The sequence below is a fragment of the Schistocerca nitens genome, chromosome 7 (genome assembly GCF_023898315.1).
Source record: "Schistocerca nitens isolate TAMUIC-IGC-003100 chromosome 7, iqSchNite1.1, whole genome shotgun sequence".
In the NCBI taxonomy this organism is placed as follows: Eukaryota; Metazoa; Arthropoda; class Insecta; order Orthoptera; family Acrididae; genus Schistocerca; species Schistocerca nitens.
In genome coordinates this window covers 504,779,391-504,794,017 of record NC_064620.1, presented here as the reverse complement: position 1 = coordinate 504,794,017, position 14,627 = coordinate 504,779,391, and the positions used below count along the sequence as shown (strand labels likewise).

At 43.4% G+C, this 14,627-nt stretch overlaps 1 protein-coding gene across 1 annotated transcript in view; it reads right to left on the bottom strand.

Annotated features, from left to right (window-relative positions):
- Positions 1-14,627, bottom strand: part of LOC126194869 (little elongation complex subunit 2-like) — a 221,481-nt gene that overhangs the window by 46,492 nt on the left and 160,362 nt on the right. The window lies entirely within an intron of this gene.

The window sequence follows — 14,627 nt, the reverse complement described above, 5'->3', positions numbered from 1 at the left end:
CTCGTGAAATAGACTGCACGGCACAGAACAACGTTGAGACAGCAGACTCACAGGACAGTACTTGTAATCTCCATCTGGCCACCCAGATAACTTGTCAAAGGATAAAGACACAACTTCAATGTCAAAAGCCAACTGTGCACTAATATGATGAGCCCCCTCATATTTATTGTGTGAACAAAGAGTACGAGGTGTGGCTAGAAAAAAACCAGACTAGTACTGGTGAAACAATACAACGAATGCAATAAGGCTGAAAGTCGCGTGGCCTGTCACGTGACTCTCGCTCCGCCTACTGCTCGAGTTTCATCTGCCTCCTGCACTCAGTCTGCCCGTGGCGTCTGTTTTAAGTAGTTGACGTTTTGTCTGTGCGTCGGAAAATGTTGAGTGTACAGAAAGAACAGCGTGTTAACATCAAATTTTGTTTCAAACTAGGAAAATCTGCAAGTGAAACGTTTGTAATGTTACAACAAGTGTACGACGATGATTGTTTATCGCGAACACAAGTGTTTGAGTGGTTTAAACGATTTAAAGATGGCCGCGAAGACACCAGTGATGACACTCGCACTGGCAGACCATTGTCAGCAAAAAATGATGCAAACATTGAAAAAATCGGTAAACTTGTTCGACAAGATCGCCGTTTAACAATCAGAGCAGTGTCTGAGTTAACAGGAGTTGACAAGGAAAGTAATATATTTAAATATGTCTGCTTGTGTCTGTATGTGTGGATGGATATGTGTGTGTGTGCGAGTGTATACCTGTCCTTTTTTCCCCCTAAGGTAAGTCTTTCCGCTCCCGGGATTGGAATGACTCCTTACCCTCTCCCTTAAAACCCACATCCTTTCGTCTTTCCCTCTCCTTCCCTCTTCCCTGATGAGGCAACAGTTTGTTGCGAAAGCTTGAATTGTGTGTGTATATTTGTGTTTGTTTGTGTGTCTATCGACCTGCCAGCGCTTTTGTTTGGTAAGTCTCATCATCTTTCTTTTATATATATATATATATATATATATATATATATATATATATATATATATATATATATCAGTACTGTCTGGCAGGATGATGTTGCAAAAGCAATGAAAGGGCTGAAAAGAACTCCAACACAGCAGGGATTGATGGTATCCTTCAAACAATCTTAAAAAGGACAGCTCCAAACATAGCTAATCTACTTACACACTTATGTGACTGCTCATTTCAAGTAGGTCCTTCACGCAATCTTAAAAAAAGAGTGCTCCAAACATACACATTTATTGGCTGCTCATTTCAAGCAGGTGCTTCCCCTGATAAACTGAAAATATCTCAGGTTATGCAAATACACTCTAAGGGACAAAAAGATTCACAATGAAGGAATTGTCCAAATGAGGTTGAAATCAGTATGTGTGATGCACATGTACAGATGGACAAATTATTACAATTGCAGATAAATAGGATAATTTATTGACAAGAAAGACCGTCACAAACTGTGCACATTAATAATGCATTGGTCCACCTCTTGCCCCTACGGAAGCAGTTATGTGGCTTGGCATTGATTGATAAAGTTGTTGGATATCCTCCTGAGGGATATCGTGACAAATTCTGTCCAACTGGTGCATTGGATCATCAAAATTCCGAGATGATTGCAGGGTCCTGCCTACAATGCTCCAAATGTTCTCAATTGAGGATGGATCTCACCGTGTGCAGGTATGTATTATCCTGCTGAAATTTAAGCCCTGGATGGCATGACATCAAGGACAACAAAATGGGGTGTAGAATGTCGTCAACATACTGCTGTGTCCAAGGGTCCAGAGGGTTGTTTGGCGGTGTGACGCGCAAAAGTCAGGTCAGTATCCCACCACTGTCTGGGGTGTCTCCTCCAGACATGTCTTTGCTGGTCACCGGGGCTCAATTCAAAGCGGGACCCATAAGTGAAGACAATTCTACTCCAGTCAACGAGGTTCCACATCGAAGACTTGTCTGGAAACGCCCCATACAGCGTTTGGGTACCAACCTCACCGGAGGCTGCCATATGCTTCGACAACTTGAGTGCAGGTCTGGAGCGCCACTTCTTCTGATAGCAGGACCCCTTTGATTGTCATCCACGGCAACTTACAGCACAGCAATACATCGATGATTTTCTATGCCCCTTTTGTTCCCCTTCATGTCAAGACATTCTGGGCTTACAATTCAGTAAGATAATACCTGACCGCACGTGGCGAAAGTTTCTACTGCTTGTCTGCGTGCCTGTCAGATACTACCTTGGCTATCAAGGGTTCTGGATCTCTTCCCAACTGAAAACGTTTGGAGTATTATGGGAAGGGCCTCCCAACCATCACAGGATTTTGCTGATCGATCCCACCAATTGGACAGAATTTGGCATGATATCCCTCAGAAGGATAACCAATAACTATCAATCAATGCCAAGTCAGATAACTGCTTGCATAAGGGCCATCGGTGGACTGACGCATTATTTACTTGTTGAACTTGTGAAGCTCTTTCGCTTGAATAAATCATCCATTTTTCCTAAAATTGTAATCATTTGTTATTCTGTAAATGTATATCCAATCTACTGAATCCCACCCCATTTAGATAATTCCTTCATGGTGCATCCCTTTTTTTTTTCTTAATGTGTACAAAAAAGGTAGGAGAGTATGGTGTTAAGAATTACTCCGGCAGAGAGATGTGTAACGTTGCCAATGAATGAAGCTCACATACTGTGAAAGATGTAATGATTTAACAGCATTACAAATTCCTGTATGGTATAATGTGTACAACACAGGAAAGACTTCCAACCACACAGAAACCCAAACACACACACCAGCTGCCACAATGTGACTTCATGATCAATTATTGAAAGCAGTTGTCAGGGCAGATGGTGGTGGGGAGGAGGTAGGGAAGAACGCACAAAGTGAGGAGGGAGTAGTGGGATAGTATGAGGCAGGTCTTTCGAATGACTCAGCGGCTGCATAACAAGACGAAAGTTCAGAGGGCAGAGCATATCAAAGATAGAAGGATGAGGAGGGGAGAGGAAAGGAGAGGGAAGTGGAAATGAAGGGGGGACAGTGAGGAAAGAGAGAGAGGGGTGGGGAATGCTCACATGGAAATGGGGAGGGGGGGTGGGGGTGGGGGTGTAGGTAGAGTGATAGCAGAAGGCAGTACATAATCTGGATGAGGAAAAGAATTGATGTGGACAGTACAGAGAAGGGAAAAGGTAACATTAGGCAGTCAAAAATAGGTTAGCAGTGGTTAAGGCCAGGGGATTGCGAGAGAGCACGATATCCTGGAAGGACGATTCCCACTTATGTAGTTCCAAAAAGCCAGAATTGGAAGCGAGCATCCACATGGCTTGCGTAGCGACGCAGCTGCTGAAGTCATTTCTGTCATGGAGAGTAGCATGTTTTCCAAGTGGATGGTCAAGTTTGCAGTTTCCCACAGCTTGGCAATGGCTACTCGTGCAAATAGACAGTTGTTTACTTGTCATAACCACATAGAATTCGGCACAGTAATTACGGCATATATAACACTCAGGTGGCCCTACCTTTTACGCGACAGGAAATACCTGCAACTGGACTGCGGCAGGTGGTGTGGGTGCGTGTATAGGACACAAGGGAATGACCCACAGGGTGCAAGATTGGAAGCAAGGATGGATAGGGATATTCTGTAGGCTAGGCTGGCAGTGCAATAGTACTTTGCGTGATGTGGGTAGAGTTTTGGATAAGATACCCCTCATTTTAGGGCTCAACAAGAGGTAGTTGCCCTGGTGAAGACTGTGGTTGCTTTTGAAGGATAGGGTGATAGTGGGTGATCAGAGTAGTTCTGGTCAGTGTGTCAGAGGAGGAGATGACAAGGGAGATCTGTTTACGGGTGATCTGGATAAGATACTATCTGTCAAAAGATCGACATCTAGGAAGGTGGCTCGTTGAGTTGAAAAGGACCAGGTGATGTGAGTTTGGGACTAGGTGTCAAGGTTATGGAGGAAAAAGCAAAGCTTGTCCCTGCTGAGTCCAGATCACGAAAATGTCATCAGTGATCAGGAATCAGACAAGGGGATTTACATCTTGACTGGATAAGAAGGATTCCTCCAGATGCCCCACTAAGTTGGCATAGGATAGTGCCCATTGCAGTACCACAGACATGTTATAGAACTGATATTTGAAAGTGAAATAATTGTGGCTTAGGGTGTAGTTGGAAAGGGGGATTAGGAAAAAGTTGATGGGTTTGGTATCAGGGCAATGTTGGGAAAGGTTACTGTTCCATGGCCACAAGGCCATCGGCATGGAGGATGCTGATGTACAGAGACGTCACATCCACAGTGACCAACAAGGTGTCTGGAGGTAATGAGACAGGAACTGTGGAAGAGTGATGAAGGTAATGAGTAGTGTCTTGAATGTAGGATTTTGGGCTAATGGCAAGGTCTTCAGAAAGTACTCAAACTTTTGCAGAGGTCAGAGTTCTGGCAGAAAGGTTGACAAAGGTAGATTCTTTCATGGCTATAGATAATCTCATGTGGTCATAGGACAGGAGTAGCTAAAACATCTTCCTCGGATGGTGCTGACTGTTCCCTTAGTTGAAGTGCAAGAGTTTCTACTGCAGGGATAGCATTCAGTAACTTGTGGTCACACAGTAGGAGGATTTTACGAAAGGCGCAGAGGTTGTCAGGTATGATTTGAGCTCGTATTATATGATTGTGAAGGATCAAAATTGCGAGACTGATGGAATTGGAAAAAGAAAGGGTCCTGCGGTAGGATAGACAACAGTGCAAGAGGCCAATTTTAAAAGTAAGGTGATTACGTGGGACACCATGTGTCAACCAAGCTTTCAGAAAGAGAATATGCAACTGTAGTTTTGTTAGGACAAGGGACAGTTTTCAGTATTGGCAGAGGTAGATGAGCAGGATTCATGGTTGGATGGTCAGGATACAAAAGGATTGACTGAATACAAAGTAAGGCGCATAAGATCGATCACACATTAACGTGTGATAGTAAATACATGTGCACTATCATACAGTGCAATAGTAAATTAACATGCATGATCTATTAACGATCAAGCTGGACAGCTAAAGTGGCTAGTGGGTAATGTGTTAGAAAATAGCACTAGAATTACATGATCAAAAAGGAGGCATTGCTGTGAAAGCAAAGATTTCTAGTACAGCACTTACGAGCACCCGGTTACGTAACCTGACAATGCAGGGAGAATAGTGTGCTAACCACATGCCCCTCCACATACACATCCAGTGATGCCTATCAACTGAGGATGGCATGCTGGCCAGTCAGTACCACTGGGCTTTTCGAGGCCTGTTCGGACTGAGGACTTACTAGTATATTGAACAGTTAAAACTGCAGGCATTCAAATTAGGCAAAAAAGGATGGCTAGTGTGTGTGTGTGTGTGTGTGTGTGTGTGTGTGTGTGTGTGTGTGTGTGTGTGTGTGTATAACCACAATGCAAACTGCTGAATGGTTTAATATGTAAAATAAAGGAAAGGTAACCCCTCAGGTGTAGCTGACTAATGTGTGAAGCATAAAAACAAGTAACACAAAAGTTTTCACATTAGCTTTTGGCCTGTTGCTCTTTCTCTAGCAGAAGTACACACACACACACACACACACACACACACACACACACACAACCAAATGCACACAACAGCTGCAGCAGCAGGACTAATAGTTGATTATCAATTATAGAGAGCAGTTGCAAGGGTAGATTGAGGTGGGGAGGGGAGAGAGATGAATGCTCGAGGCATGAAGGGGTTAGTGTGAGACAGATGACGCAGCGGCTACAAAACGAGACACAAGTGTATTTATGACCACAGCTTTCTGAGTGCTATCACTACAATAGAAACTCTTACCCTTCAACTGCTGGAATACCATTCCCAGCACCATCTGAGGAAGCAGTCCTACAAATTCCTCTCCTATGCCTGAATGGGATGAGTGCTATTACTGCAACAGAAAATTTTCTGCCAAAACCCTGACATCTGCAGAAGTCTGAGTACTTTCTAAAGGCCTCACCTTTAGCCCAAAACCTAGGTTCAGCCATACTAGATTTGTAAAGGACCCGTCTTCCCCTATTCATTCTCTATAGTTGAAACATTTCTTTGCCACACACAGCACTGACAAGAGCCAAACAAAACCTGCACAGAACTTTGTTTAAAACAGTTTCAACCTCTCTCCAACTGTGACCTAACTCCCCTTCCAACCAGCCATCCCCGATAACCTTTCAGGAATTCCTGGCATCTAACCTGGCCTCACCTTCCTTTCCTAATTCCCTCCCCAATGAGCTCTACGTTGCTCGTATGAAACACACAGCTATCTGTAACCCGTAAACCAATCCTGACCATATCATCCTTTCTGTGAACAAAGGTTCCTGAACAGTCATTATGAATTGTAATGATCATGCAGCTGGGGGTCTCTGCCAACTTTCCGACACCTTAGCATACAAACCTTACAACTCTGATTCCATCTCAGAAGCCCAACAGGACTACAGCAGCTCCTCAAGGCCACAGGGGTCTGTCTCAAAGCCTGAATCCATCTCGTTCCTCCTACCAGCAACTTCCTGCACTACTCATTTTACATACTCCCCAACCCCACAGATTTACCTAACTGTCATCCCATTGTGGCTGGGAATAATGATCCTACAGAACAAACCACTGCCACTGTTGACCAACGCCTCCAAACCACTGTCCACAACTTCTCACCCCACACTGAAGACACTGCTCATTCCCTTCACCACCTTTCCAAAGTTCCCATCCCATTACTTCCAGATGCCTTGATGATCACTGTGAATGAGATGTCCCTATACATCAACATCCCCCATGTCGATGGCTTTGTGGCCATGAAACACTAACATTTCCCAACATAATTCTGACACCAAATCCACACGTTATTTCCTAGACACCCTTGCCAATCACATCCTGACCCACAATTATTTCACTTTCAAAAGCCAATTCTATAAACATATCTGTGGCACTGTAATGGGTACTTACATGGCACCATCCTACAGCAACTTATTTATGGACCATCTGAAGGAATTATTCCTATCCTGACAACACCTAAAAGCCCTTGTCTGGTTCTGACTCACAGATGACATTTTCATGATCTGCACTCCTAGTAGGGACAACCTTTGCTTTTTCCTCCATAAGCTCAACACTTACTCCCAAACTGACTTCATCTGGTCTTTCTCAATTCAACAAGCTGCCTTCCTGCACGTTGAACCCCACCTCTCAGGTGGCTCCATAAATACATCAGTTCATATCAAGTGCATCAACCACCACCAACAGTACCACCAATTTGACAGCTGTCATATATTTCATGTCAAAAAGTCTTCTCCTTACAGCCCTAATTCCATGGATGCCACACTTGCACTGGAACATCAGAAGCTATAGAAATATACCGATAGCCTTACCAGAGCTCCCTCCCTTGTCATCTCCTCCTCTGAGACAAGTAAACCTGTTAACCAATAACTGACCAAAACTGCACTGATTACCCAGTATCACCCTGGCCTTGAAAAACTCCACCACATCCTGCACCGTGTCTTCGATTACGTCTCATCAAGCCCCGAGATGAGGGATATCCTAAGCAAAATCCTACCCACAATCTGAAAGTTGTGAGCCATTGCCCACACAACCTATAGTTTCCTTGTCCATCCCTACTGCTATCCTGCTGTCAAACCTACACCCCAAGGGCCATTTCCTCGTGGCTGATCCAGGTGCAAAGCCTGTCTCATACACCTACCCACAACTCCTACAGCAGCCCAGTCACAGGCATTTCCTGCCTTAAAAAAGACACCACGCTGAGCATACTTCCTTAGTTCCTTCCCACCTCCATCAACCCTGGCAACTGCTCTCAACAATTGACAGTCAGTCTTGCTGCAGCAGCTGTGGTGTGCGTTTAGGTGTCTGTTTAGTTGAGTGTGTGAATGTAAGTACTTTCACAAGAGAAAGAGCGAGAGCTCGATAGCTAGTGTGGATAAACTCGAGAGCTAGTGTGGATACTTTTTCTGTAGCATTTTTCTATGTACCACATATCAGTCAGATATAATGATTTAATATTTAGCACATGTGTTGTGCAGTTTTGTTACATATTTCTTCATGTGACCAGTATACTGCGGGAAGCCGGATGCCTTCAAGGTGAGGAGGCGATTGCAATAACTCCACAAGAAGAAGTACCTCCATGGGCATTTGTGCACATACGATGTATCATTGTCCCAGGTTGTTGTAGCATGGCAAGCTTGGAATAAATGCACTCAGCTGTAACAATGCTGCAAATGATCCTAATAAGAACAGCAGAAGAACGTAAAATGTGATTTATATGACTCATATGCAGACTTTGAGAGAAGTATATATGTGAGGCCCCTGTATTAAGAAAGTTTCATATGGAGAATGCTGCTGAAGAAACTCTTCATATTAATGTATAAGATTTTAATGTTATGTTGAATTTCACTTCCAATATTATTCAAGACCACCAAGGAAAGAAGTTCAAAACACATGCACAGTCACAATCTAGATATAATTATAGCTCAGGCGCAAATCAATATGGCGAAAAATAATTGAATTCAAAGGAAGGGAACATATCCACAACAAATATATTTCAAGAGGTAATGTAAATAACTTCAGGTCCATCACAATTTTGTCTTGCATTTCAAAATATTGGTTGGAGTTAAAGTGACCAAACTATGAGGTCCACAGTCCCTAAATCCTTTGTGTGTCAAACTGGGAGTAGTCCTCAGAGAGGAAACACGCAGAAGACAAATCCCAATGGACTTTATTGTATCCAAGAATTAAGAATGCCAAAAGAAAGAAGTAAGCAGATGTGGGAGAGTGGTAAAAGGGTGAAGGTGGGAGAGTTTCCCTGCCAAGAAAGCAGTTCGATACCCCTGGGACATGCTATGCAACCGCAGACACAACCTCTGCATTCAACTGATGCTTCCACACCCCCATTACCACAAGAAAACTAGCTACACGGATAAGATAAAACCTTACAAAAGAGTACAATGACGACAAGTCTGTCAACTTACAACAGGTGTAAAACAATAAGAAGATTTTAAAAGTTGGAAGGGCAGGTCAAGGTGTATGTCCTCTTCAGTCACATTTGTTAGCCATATGTGACCTGCCAGTTCCTCGCAATGTCATAGAATTGCGATCAGTCTTAGAAAAAAATGAAATATTATATTCGGTTCATACCGAATGCTGCACAAATCAAATCCATTGCATCACCTGTTTCACAAGAATGTCCTCTTTGTTTAGACAGATGAGTGTCAATAAGCTTTTCAAAAACTTATAGATGCATTGCTCACTGATCGATGCTTGATTCACTTTGATCCTGACAAACCAGTTGTGTTGCAAGTTGACGCTGCTTCTTACAGAACTGGTGCAGTGCTTCCTCACAAATTTGACGATAAAGATAGGCCTATTGCTTTTGCAGTGAAAGTGTTGTTCAAAGCTCAGTGTACCTATTCACAAATAGAGAAAGAAGCATTGGCTATTGTGTATGGTGTCATCAAATTCCACCACTAATTGTATGGCAGAAAATTCTAGTTAGTAATTGATCACAACCCATTCCTGTCATTGTTTCATCCGATGAAGCCGGTTCCTGTACGAACTGTCCAAAAATTACAGAGATGGGCTTTGTTGTTGTCTCAATATCAGTACAAGATTGTGTATCATCCGACAGCTCAACATGGTAATGCAGACGCACTTTCACGTATCTGATTGGCGCTGATACAGACTTTCACGCTTCTGCTCCATCTTGTCACATCAATGCTCAGTATTCTGAATTGCTTCAATCCTTTCCTCTGAACTATCGGAAAACTGTACAGGCCACAGACGCTGATTCAGATTTGAACATATTTCTAAAATACATTTGCACATCTTAGCCTCGTTCTTTGAATAGCATAAAGAACTCTGTAGTGTGCTGCTACTTTGCAAGTCAGCATATCCTCAATATACAGAAAAGTGTGATTCTTTTCCAAAATGACATTGGACAGTCACGTGTGTTGATCCCCAAGGCTTTACCAAAAGAAGTGTTGCAGTTACTTCACCAAGGACACTGGGGGATTGTTTCTATGAAACAGTTAGTGCGTCGACGTTGTACTTGGACACCCAAATAGAATAGATCACATCACGGTATCATGCCTGTGCAGGAAATCAGTTTGCTCTGCCACAAATATTCTCTGCTTGGCCTAAGTCTCAATCGCCACAGCAATGTGTGCACACAGACTTTGTGGGACCTTTTTGGAACACTTGTTGGTTCTTTGTAGTAGACTCGTATAGCGAGTTTCCTTTTGCTGTGTCAATGAACTCGACAACATCATGTAGCACAATTCAGGTGTTGTCCTCTATTTTTTGCCTCAAAGGTTTGCTGAAGTCATAGTGTTGGACAACGGACCTCAGTTCATGTCAAATGAATTTGAAACATTTTGTGAACACAGTGGCATACAGTATCTAGCTAGTGCACCATTCCATCCTCAGTCAAATGGCAAAGCAAACTGTTTTGTCAGAACCTTCAAGCAGCAAATGGCCAAATCCCGCACCGTACACACCACGGATCAAGCACTGCAACTGCTTATCGCCTCCTATCATTCTCATCCACGAGATGGACCATCGCCGGCGGAATTGCTTCACGGCCACTGCCATCAGACACTGCTCCAACTAACTTAGCATCCGGCGCCAAAGAAAGGCCACAAGTATTGCTTCGCATCACATGATATTGTGTTTTACGGGGTTTTTAACTGCAGCAGACGGTGGTCGCGAGGCGAGATCCTTCGTCGACTTGGAGCACGCATGTATCTCATTTCAAGCCTGGACAGACTGCAGAGCAAACATCAAAATCAAATTCGCCACTGTCATGTGCACGATGATCCTTCTGTGTCTCTTCCCCCAGATTCACAGATCCTGAGGACGGCGCAGCCACAGCAGCCGCCAGAGGGTGTCGTCATGACACCGCAAGATGACCCCATGGAGACAGAGCCTTCGCCTCCTCTCCTCCTACCGAAGGAGCTGAACCCACCCACACCACAGCAGCCAATGCCAACTAAATCTTGTTATGGGCCTCAGAAGGCTGTGGGCCTCAGGAGTTGGACGCGTACCCTTCTGGTCATTTTCCAGGGGACATTTCTGCCAGAGCAAAGGCCGGGTGGCAGGGTACGACCAGAAGCTTGACGTATCCTGCAACCACAGCTTTCAGCCCAGCGCAGTGTCCACGATCCTACTTGCCCTCCTGTTGTTGATCTCCTTATACAACGATAGTCTGTCGCTTTGGGAGGAGGAATGTTCCAGCATAAAGTCAAGTGCCGGCACGCTGGTCAGAAATGTTAGACCAGAGAGTGCTGTGAAGAAGACGTCAGCCAATTGCGCGCGGACCGACTTCTCTATAGGACGACAACCCGACATCAGTGCCCTTGAGACAAAGAGGACATAGGTGCCACGCTCCCTGGTCACGGCCGAGTTGAAGACTAGCAAGTTCCTCAAGTTCTACAGCAGCGAGTTCAAGAATAGCATCAAGACTAGTCTTTTCGCTTCTACTATGTAGCATTGGCTACACTGAAGAGATTACTTATTTTGTCTGTCATCCTTTGCTCATGATACATCAATATTTCACAAAGTTAAGTATCGTAATCATTCCTTTTGTAATAAACTTCATTAATATGATTTGCTTGAATTGTTGTCTAGCGTTCCGAGAAAGCAGGTTTCCTTGGCACCCCATATTCGACACATAGGCAAGATACAACACCAACAACTATCAGCATAGAGTCTGGCTCCAGTATCCCAACTCCAAAGTCGGCATTCTGGTACCCCTCTTGCCCAACTTGTCAGCATGTTCATTCCATGGGATCCAAATTTGACCAGAAGTCCATACAAGGACGAACAACCATCCAGTATGGTGGAGGTCATACAGGAGTCCCTGGATAGTCACAACCAATGGGTGTCAGGGAAGCACTGGTTGGCAGCCTGAAGACTACTCAAGGAGTCACTGCTGATTTAGAATGACTGGTCAGTGGAAGAACGAAGTTGGATGTGGGCTTGAATAATGGTCACCAATTCTGCATCGAATACACTGTATCTGTTTGGCAGGGAGTGCAGTTCACTGCATTTTGCCTGTGAGTGAGCAAAACTGGTTCATTCACTGACTGTAGGGCTGTCAGTGTATGCCACACCTGAGCCGGAAATGCGTCAAGAACACTCAGGAACAGGCAGCGAAGAACCATGGCATCTATCAAGTCTTTCGGTCCACAGGAGAGGTCAAGGCAGATCTGAGGATGGGGAACACACCATAGGAGATGCATGCAATTTCTCAAAATAGTGGAAAATGTTATGTATGACAAACTTACGGAATTTATAAGTACAAACAAAATCCTACATAATGAACATCAAGGATTCAGAAATAAGTGGTCAACAGTACTGCCATTTGTGAGAATATAAATAGTATACAAAACCTGTAATGCAAGAAACAAGTATCAACACAAGTATTTATTGACCAACTGTAAGCTTTTGACATGGTAGATCATTAGATTCTCCTGCCCAAGTTTGGAAAATATGATATTTGATATTCATCCAACAGATGGATCAGATCCTCCCTGAGCAGTTGTAAGCAGGACATGAATATCAGGTGGTGAACCTTAAAACTATTTCTGAATGATTGTTGGAATATAATGTAATTAAGTCTGGTGTAATACAAGGACATGTAATCAGACCACTATTGTTCCTTCTGTGCATTATCGATCTAAGCTTAACGGTGGATGCTAAAAAAAAAAAAAAAAATCAAATTTGCAGATGACACCACAATTCATTTACAAGCAAGAAGTACTGAAGAATTATAACAATCAGTAAACACTGTCACCAAAAAGAGTAGCAACTGGGCACATCATAATCATCTCGTAATAAGTATTAAAAAAAAAAACTGTCGTAATATAATTTTACAATGCTCTAAACTCAAGGATATGTATAACCCATTCACCTCTATCAATGACGGAGCAGTTAGTAACAGTAGAGAAATCCAATTATTAGGTTTACGGCTGCAGAGCAACGTAAAATGCAACAAGCATATAGAATAGCTTAACACAAAATGGTACAAGACCTGCTACCTTCTTTGCTCATTAAAATCCCATTGCAGTGAGAAAACAGTAAAGAGTGCATATCATGCACACTTTCATTATCACCTTAAATATGGGGTCACATTTTGAGGGAACTCTAAATCAGCTATCAACACATTTAAGCTGCAAAAGAGGGCCAATAGAATCGTGTCTGGATGCAAACCTAGAGATTTATGTAAAACTCTCTTTATGGTAGGGTCGACTGTGAAGTACAAAATTCCACATGTGCCTAAAAAAAGCTGCAAACATGCAGTCTGAGGCACTGCCTGTATTGGCATTACTTCGCCTGTCTTTACTTTGTCTGGTCCTTCTCAGTTCAGCACGACATTTCATTTAGCAGTGCGATAAGACACTATTTCTTCCGGGATTTGATACAGCATTTTTTAGTCGGCACGACTTTCTCCAGTTCGACAGAATCGTGGTGTCAGCACTGTTTATCCTTTGCTACTTGTTTGTGGTATAAAGGAAGTTCACAGGTCCAGTGGCTGTTTGCACAAAAAGAGAGAGTCTAGTGATCTAGCACCAAAAGCCTTTGAAAATTAATGGGTATCATGGACATAAAGGATGAGAATTTGAAGTCATGCGCACACACTTGAAAGCCGCACATGCATTAGCAGTTAGCATAGCAGTGTGTTATCATCCGTGAGAGTGTACCCCGAAACAGCAATACTGTGTACTTCCAAAACAGCCCGCCATGGATGAGTGCCTATTTAAACACTGCCGTACTACGCTCGTGCCCAATTATCATGTTATTACTGTTTGCATACATTTGCCTTATCTTATTGTGTTCAATGTATGTTACAGTGGTTGGTGTACATGCCACACTCTAATAAAGGTGTACTAACATTCTTGGTTGTGTCATGTGCCCAAATTATAACCAAAGTGACGACAAGTGTAGGATTATTTTCCATGTGGTTTTTAGTCTCTGGTTGGCCCTCCATTGCATCTACGATGTCTGACGGTGCTATTGATGAATTTTTATGTTGAATAGTTGATCAGCAAGGGGCTCTTACAGTGGCATTGCAGCATCTCAGTCAACAACAGCAGGCATTTGCCATAACACAACACAATCAAACCCATGTATTGCAAATGCTTGCCTCTGTTTTGGTCAGTTCGGGTCTGTCTCAATCTACGTTGCCTGCCGCGACACCCCTTGCACATCCTGGTTTGCCTGTCAATACCCTGGTCGTTTATTCTGCTGTTTATGGCTTACGATGAGTCTGTCAAAGATTGGGGAGCTTACGACAACTGGTTGTGGAAGTACTTTCATACATCTGGATTGACTGATGTTACCTTATGCCACACTTTCTTTTTGTCTTGGTTATCACCATACATGTACCAACTCCTTTGCCAACTATCCCCCTGCAGGATCTGCCTTCATTCTCTTTTGATAACATGTGCGACAGATTTTCGAAATACTACAGTAAATGTAGGACTCAAGTTGAGTTCTACGAGTGTAGTAAGAAACTGGCAGTCGCCAAGCCGAGAGGATGCGCACCACCACCACCACCACCACCACCACTTGTCTAATAAGCAGTAAATTAATGTAGTCTTGGTTAGTTTTTCACGTGCTT